Genomic DNA, 6669 nt, shown 5'->3' with positions numbered 1-6669 from the left:
TAAACATTAAAGCTCTTACAGAGCAAAGGAAACTATAACAAATAAAAAGCAACCTACAGAATGAGAGAAAATGTTTGCAAATGATATGACCAACAAGGAGTTAATATCCAACATTTAAACAGCTCATACAACTCAGTATCAATTAAAAAAAAAATTAAAAGATAAGCAGAAGACCTAAACAGAAATTTTTCCAAAGAAGGTATACAGATGGCTAACAGGCACATGAAAATTGCACAACACCCTAATTATTAAAGAAATGCAAATCAAAATCACTATGATATATCACCTCACCCATGTCAAGTGTGGCCATCATCAAAAGGAACACAACTAGCAAATATTGCCAAGGATGTGGAGAAAATGGATTTGGTAAACTCAGCTGTGGCTACAGGACTGGAAAAGGTCAGTTTTCAATCCAATCCCAAAGAAGCGAAATCCCAAAGAATGTTCAAACTACCACACAATTCCACTCATCTCACACACTAGCAAAGTAATGCTCAAAATTCTCCAAGCCAGGCTTCAACAGCACATGAACTGTGAACTTCCAGATGTTCAAGCTGGACTTAGAAAAGGCAGAAGAACCAGAGATCAAATTGCCAACATCTGCTGGATCATGGAAAAAGCAGGAGTTCCAAAAAAACAAAAAAAAATCTACTTCTGTTTTATTGACTATGCCAAAGCCTTTGACTGTGTGAATCACAACAAACTGTGGAAAATTTTTCAAGAGATGGGAATACCAGACCAGACCAGCTTACCTGCCTCCTGAGATATCTGTATGCAGATCAAGAAGCAACAGCTAGAACTGGACATGGAACAACAGATTGGTTCTAAATAGGAAAAGGAGTAGTCAAGGCTGTATATTGTCACCCTGCTGTTTTAACTTATATGTGTATTTGCACGACTTAGTTTCTCTGCTGTGCTCCTGAAACTATCACATTGTTAATCAGCTGTATGGGCTCCCCAGGTGGCTCAATGGTAAAGAATCCTCCTGCCAACGTGGGAGAGGACGGTTTGATCCCTGGGTCATGGAGATTGCCTGGAACAGGAAACAGCAGCCCACTCCAGTATTCTTGCCTGGGAAATCCCATGGACAGAAGAGTCTGGAGGGCTACAGTGCATGGGGTCACAAAAGAGTCAGATATGTCTTGCGACTAAAACAGCAGCAACATCATTCCAAAGTAAAATAAAAAGTTAAAAAATATCATCTACAACAGAAATCATTTTTAGATTTCTCAGTTGTCTCCAAAATATCATTTAAAGTCCCCCACAGCTCCACCACAGTCCCTGTTCCAATTAGCTTCACACACTGAATGTTAAATGTTCATTTCTTTTAGTCTAAAACCTACCCCTTGCCTTTTCTTCCTTTTCAGGATGATTGTTTTTTAAGAATGTGGGCCAGATGCCTAATAAATTAATAAATTCTGCATTTGTCTGATGATTTCTTTGTGATAAGATTCAAGACAAATACTTTTGGTAAGAGTACTAAATAGAAGATATTGAATATTCCAATATTTTGACTATTTCATATTGTATCACATCAGGAATTCTGAAATGCCAATTTTTTCCACTGTTGGTGCTATTAAATTAGATCACTTGGATAAGGAAATCACATCTTCCCTGATCTAATTAGTAGGGAACCTATGTAATTTGTTAGTAATCTGTGGGATGAGGGTTTTTGTGTATAACATCCTGTTCCTACAATATCTTATCTCATGGTTTTATCATCTAATGATCATTGATCAATCAACATCAGTGATCACTTAGGGGTGCTCTTTAAAATGCTACCATTCTTTCTAAATTTACTTGCCGATATTTGTAAATAAGAGTTTGCTTTCTTCTCCCTTTTCTTTCTTTCTGCTTTTGAAGTTTATACAGACTTGTGCAGTTTTATACAGTTATGATTTATTATGGTCATTATTCTTTTTGACAAATAGATCTATTTTGAGGCAATGGGAATCTCTTCCAGATGGAGTGTTGTTATTTGTGTGTGTGTGTGTGCTTGAGGTACACAGTAAAGAGATAAAAGCAAATCCTGTATCCTTTGACCCAATTTAGCCATCTTTGAATACTTCCTTGATTTCTGGTAAAACAAGATGATATCCCAGGTTCCCTTCAGACTCCCCAAGTCTGAGGCCTGTCTTCAGACATATGTTCAAGGCGTGCTGAGGACAGATGAAAAAACAATGCAGACTCAATATTTATGTCTCCTTTTTAGCACACCAAGAAGAGCAATGAGCAGCAGCAGGGGCAGGGAGGCTCTTGGGTTACAGAATCATGGCCATTTTTAAAATCACTTAATTTTTTAATGGGATATCGTTGGTTTACAATGTTGTGTTAGTTTCTGCTGTACAGCAAAGTGAGTCAATTATACATTTATCCACTCTCTTTTAATTCTGTTTCCTTGTAATCCATTACAGAGTATAGCAGAGTTCCCTGTGCTATGCACTAGGCTCTTATTAGCTGTCTATTTTATATTTAGTAGTGTGTATGTGTCAGTTTCAATCTCCCAGTTTATCCCTCCCCCATTACCTCCTGGTAACTGAAAATTTGCTTTATTCATCTGTAACACTATTCCTGATCTGTAGATAAGTTCATTTGTCCCCTTTTTTTATATTCCACATATAAATGATATCGCATGATCGTTGTCTTTCTCTGTCATTTACTTCATTTAGTAGTATGATGATCTCTTAGTCCATCCATGTTGCTTCAAATGACACCATTCCATTCTCTTTTATGACTGAGTAATATTCTGTTATATCTATGTACCTCATCTTCTTTATCCATTTCTCCAATGGACATTGGGTTTTCTTCCATGTCCTGGCTGTTGCAAAGAGTGCTGCAATGAACACTGGGGTGCATGTATACTTTCAAATTTTGGTTTTCTCTGGATGTATACCTTAGGAGTGGGATTACTGGATCATGTGTTAGCTATATCATTAGTTTTTTCAGGAACCTCTATACTGTTCTCCATAGTGACCGTACAAATTTACATTCCCACTGACAGTATAGAAGGGGTCCCTTTTCTCCACATCCTCTCCAGCATTTACTGTTTGTAGATTTTTTTAATTGTGGCCATTCTAACCAATATGAGGTGATGCTTCATTGAAGTTTTGATTTGCATTTCCCTAATAATTAGTGATGTTGATCATCTTTTCATATTTCTCTTGGTCATCTATATGTTTTTTTGGAGAAATATCTGTTTAGGTCTTCCCCTCATTTTTTGACTGGATTTTTTTTATATTGAGCTGTATAAGCTGTTTGTATATTTTGGAGATTAATTCCTTTTCATTTTCATCTTTTTAAAATTCATTTTAATTGAAGGATAATTGCTTTACAATGTTGTGTTGGTTTCTGCCATACATCAACATGAATCAGTTGATGTTTGGCAGAAACCAACACAATATTGTAAAGCAATTACCCTTCAATTAAACTGAATTGGTATACATATACCATACACATATTCATAGGTATACATATGTTCCCTCCCTCTTGAAACTCGCTCCCACCTCTCAGCCCATCCCACCCCTCCAGATTGTCACAGAGCATTGGTCTGAGCACCCTGAGTCATACAGCAAATTTCCACTGGCTATCTATTTTACATATGGTAATATAAATGTTTCCATTCTACTCTTTCCATTCGTCCCACCCTTTCCTTCCCACTCTGTGTCCACAAGTCTGTTCTCTATGACTACATCTCCACTGCTGCCATGCAAATAATCAGTACCATGTTTCTAGATTCCATATATTTGCATTAATATATGATATTTGCTCTTCTCTTTCTGACTTCACTTGTATAATAGGCTCTAGGTTTGTCCATCTCATTAGAATGGCCTCAAATGCATTCCTTTTTATAGCTGAGTGATACTCCATTGTGTAAATGTACCACAACTTCTTTATCCATTTATCTGTTGATGGACATCTACATTGCATCCATGTCCTAGCTATTTTAAAAAGTGCTGCAATGAATATTGGGGTACCTGTGTCTTTTTCAGTTCTGATTTCCTCATGGTGTATGCCTAATAGTGGGATTGCTGGGTCATATGGTAGTTTTATTTCTAGTTTATTAAAGGATCTCCATACTGTTCTCCATTATGGCTGTATCAATTTATATTACCACCAACAGTGCAAGAGGGTTTCCTTTTCTCCACACCCTCTCCAGCATTCATTGTTTATAGACTTTTTGATGATGGCCATTCTGATTGGTGTGAGATGATACTACATTGTAGTTTTGATTTTCATTTCTCTAATAATGCATCTTTGAGTATCTTTTCATGTATTTGTTACCTATCTGTGGGCTTCCCAGGTGGTACTAGCGGTATAGAACCCACGAGCCAATGCAGGAGACATAAGAGACACAGGTTCAGCCCCCGGGTCGGGAAGATTCCCTGGAGGATGGCGTGGCAATCCAGTCCAGTATTCTTGCCTGGAGAATTCTATGAACAGTGGAGCCTGGTGGGCTACAGTTCATAGGGTTGTAAATAGCTGGACACAACTGAAGCGACTGAGCACGCATGCATACCATACCTATCTATGTCTTCTATGTCAGTTCACTTTGTGGTCACTTTACACTGAATGGAAATTAGAAGTTCAGCTTTGTAGGAAAGAACTTGACACCTGGTCAGGCCCTGGGCTCCTTTTTGTCTTTGCCACCACATGACTGCGGTTGTTTGGTGTGTGGCTCTGCCCATGTCCCTTTCACAGTGATGGCAGAGGCCCTCGCCTGTAGACTGCATGCAGTGCTGCTTGCTCTTCAGCTCTGTCTGCATACAAAACTGGCCTGAGAACACCTAACTGTCCTGTAATCTCAAAGAAGCCTCTAAGGCCTGTAGACACAAGTTTATACAGGAGTTTTAGTTGCTTTCAAGCAAATGAGTAAGTGTGGGCATCAAGTTTGTTTTTATTGAAGGTACACATGCTAGAGGCTGTGTTTTGCATGGTGGCCTTAGAACTTCTCAGTTACAGGTAAGTTAACAAAAAAGTCACAACCTGCTGGAGACTTCACCTGGAGACAGGGAAGAACAGAGCTTAGAAAAGGGTTTAAAGGAGAAGAGGGACTCGAAACTAAAAAGCCATTTAATGAGAATTATGCTGTTGGATGTAATGTTTGCACTGACTTTTATTTTTATCATTAAGTGAGCATTTTCTTATATCAACTTTAAACATTTTCCAGGGTAAAAATAACATAATAATGATACCAACCAGAATTCTTGGCCTTCTCCAATCAATAAAAATTGACTAGAGGTCAGACAAAAGAAATTCAGGTGAGGCTTTACTGGGGTTCCTGTGCTGGCTGTGGTTCCCTTGCTCACTGACTGAGGAAGAGGATGGGGAGTGAGGGGGTTGGGGGGACGGTAGAGACCTTTCTCCTTATATGGGGTGAGGGTAGGGCTGTGTCCAGGGATCGGGCTGGAGGGGTGGCTTAGGTGGTTTGTCCACCTCTTTGTGCTGTCCCGTGCAGGGGGCCATGTGCAATACTTTGCCTTTGCTCCCTACTCCAGTTTTTTTGCTCCTGACTCTTCAGAAATAGCAGTTGGGTGCATTTTGTCTTTATATCTTTTGGTTCAGAATTTGTCCCAACTGCACATGCACATAGCTATTATTCAGTTCAGTTCAGTTCAGGCACTCAGTTGTGTCCAACTCTTTGCGACCCCATGAATTGCAGCACGCCAGGCCTCCCTGTCCATCACCAACTCCCGGAGTTCACTCAGACTCACGTCCCGTACAATTTCTTTGTATTTTTTGTTTAAGGAGAGGTGTTCCCACGTGCAAGCTTTGCACCAGGGCAACAAAGGATCGCAGGTCCCAGCCCGGCCTGTCTCAATACACTCTATGATGCAGAACACTGCATGTTTTTCTCCCCTTTTCACTGTGTTTGAGCAGAACCAAAATCATTTCTCAAAAAAAAATCTTTTAGAAAAATGATTCAAGATGTCTTTAAAATTTTGTATCATTTGATTATACTTCTAGGGACAGTTATAGTGTAATAATTAGATGTACAGGGTTACAAATAAGATTTTCCAAGAGTTATTAATAGCATAGAGAAATTATATACAACTCAGAGTCCAAACATAGGGGACTCCTAAGAAGTTAGGCTGTTTCCATTAAGTGGGATATTACACAGCCACTAAGATCACACTTTGGCAGACTATAGCATAGCCTGAAGAAATGCTCATGATAAAATGTTTATTGATAAAAGTCAGGGCCTCTATCTATCTACTTACACATAAACGGATAATTAGATCATTGCCAGAAAAGGGAATATGAGAATAGGCAGAAACTGAGCTTCCCTGGTGGTCCAGTGCTTAGGAATACTCCTGCCAATGCAGGGGATACAGGTTCAATCCCTCTCAAGGAAATCCCACATGCCCCAAGACAACTAAGTCTGTGCACGACAGCTACCTAAGCCCTCACACTAAGAGCCCACGTTCTGCAACAGGAGAAGTCACCACAATGAGAAAGAAGTCTGCACACAGCGATGAAGACTAGCCCCTGCTCACCGTGACTAAGAAAGCTGGCCCGCAGCAACGAATATCCAACGCAGCCAAAAATAAATAAACAATCTTCTAAAGAAAAGAATAAGCAGAAACTGAATTAGTAAAATGTTAGACAAATAATCAGGAAAAGTGTAGCCCTGAAATTCCTGGACAAAACTGTACATACTTCCTCAGAGTT

The sequence above is a fragment of the Bos taurus genome, chromosome 22 (genome assembly GCF_002263795.3).
Source record: "Bos taurus isolate L1 Dominette 01449 registration number 42190680 breed Hereford chromosome 22, ARS-UCD2.0, whole genome shotgun sequence".
NCBI lineage: Eukaryota > Metazoa > Chordata > Mammalia > Artiodactyla > Bovidae > Bos > Bos taurus.
This window is presented reverse-complemented; position numbering follows the sequence as displayed.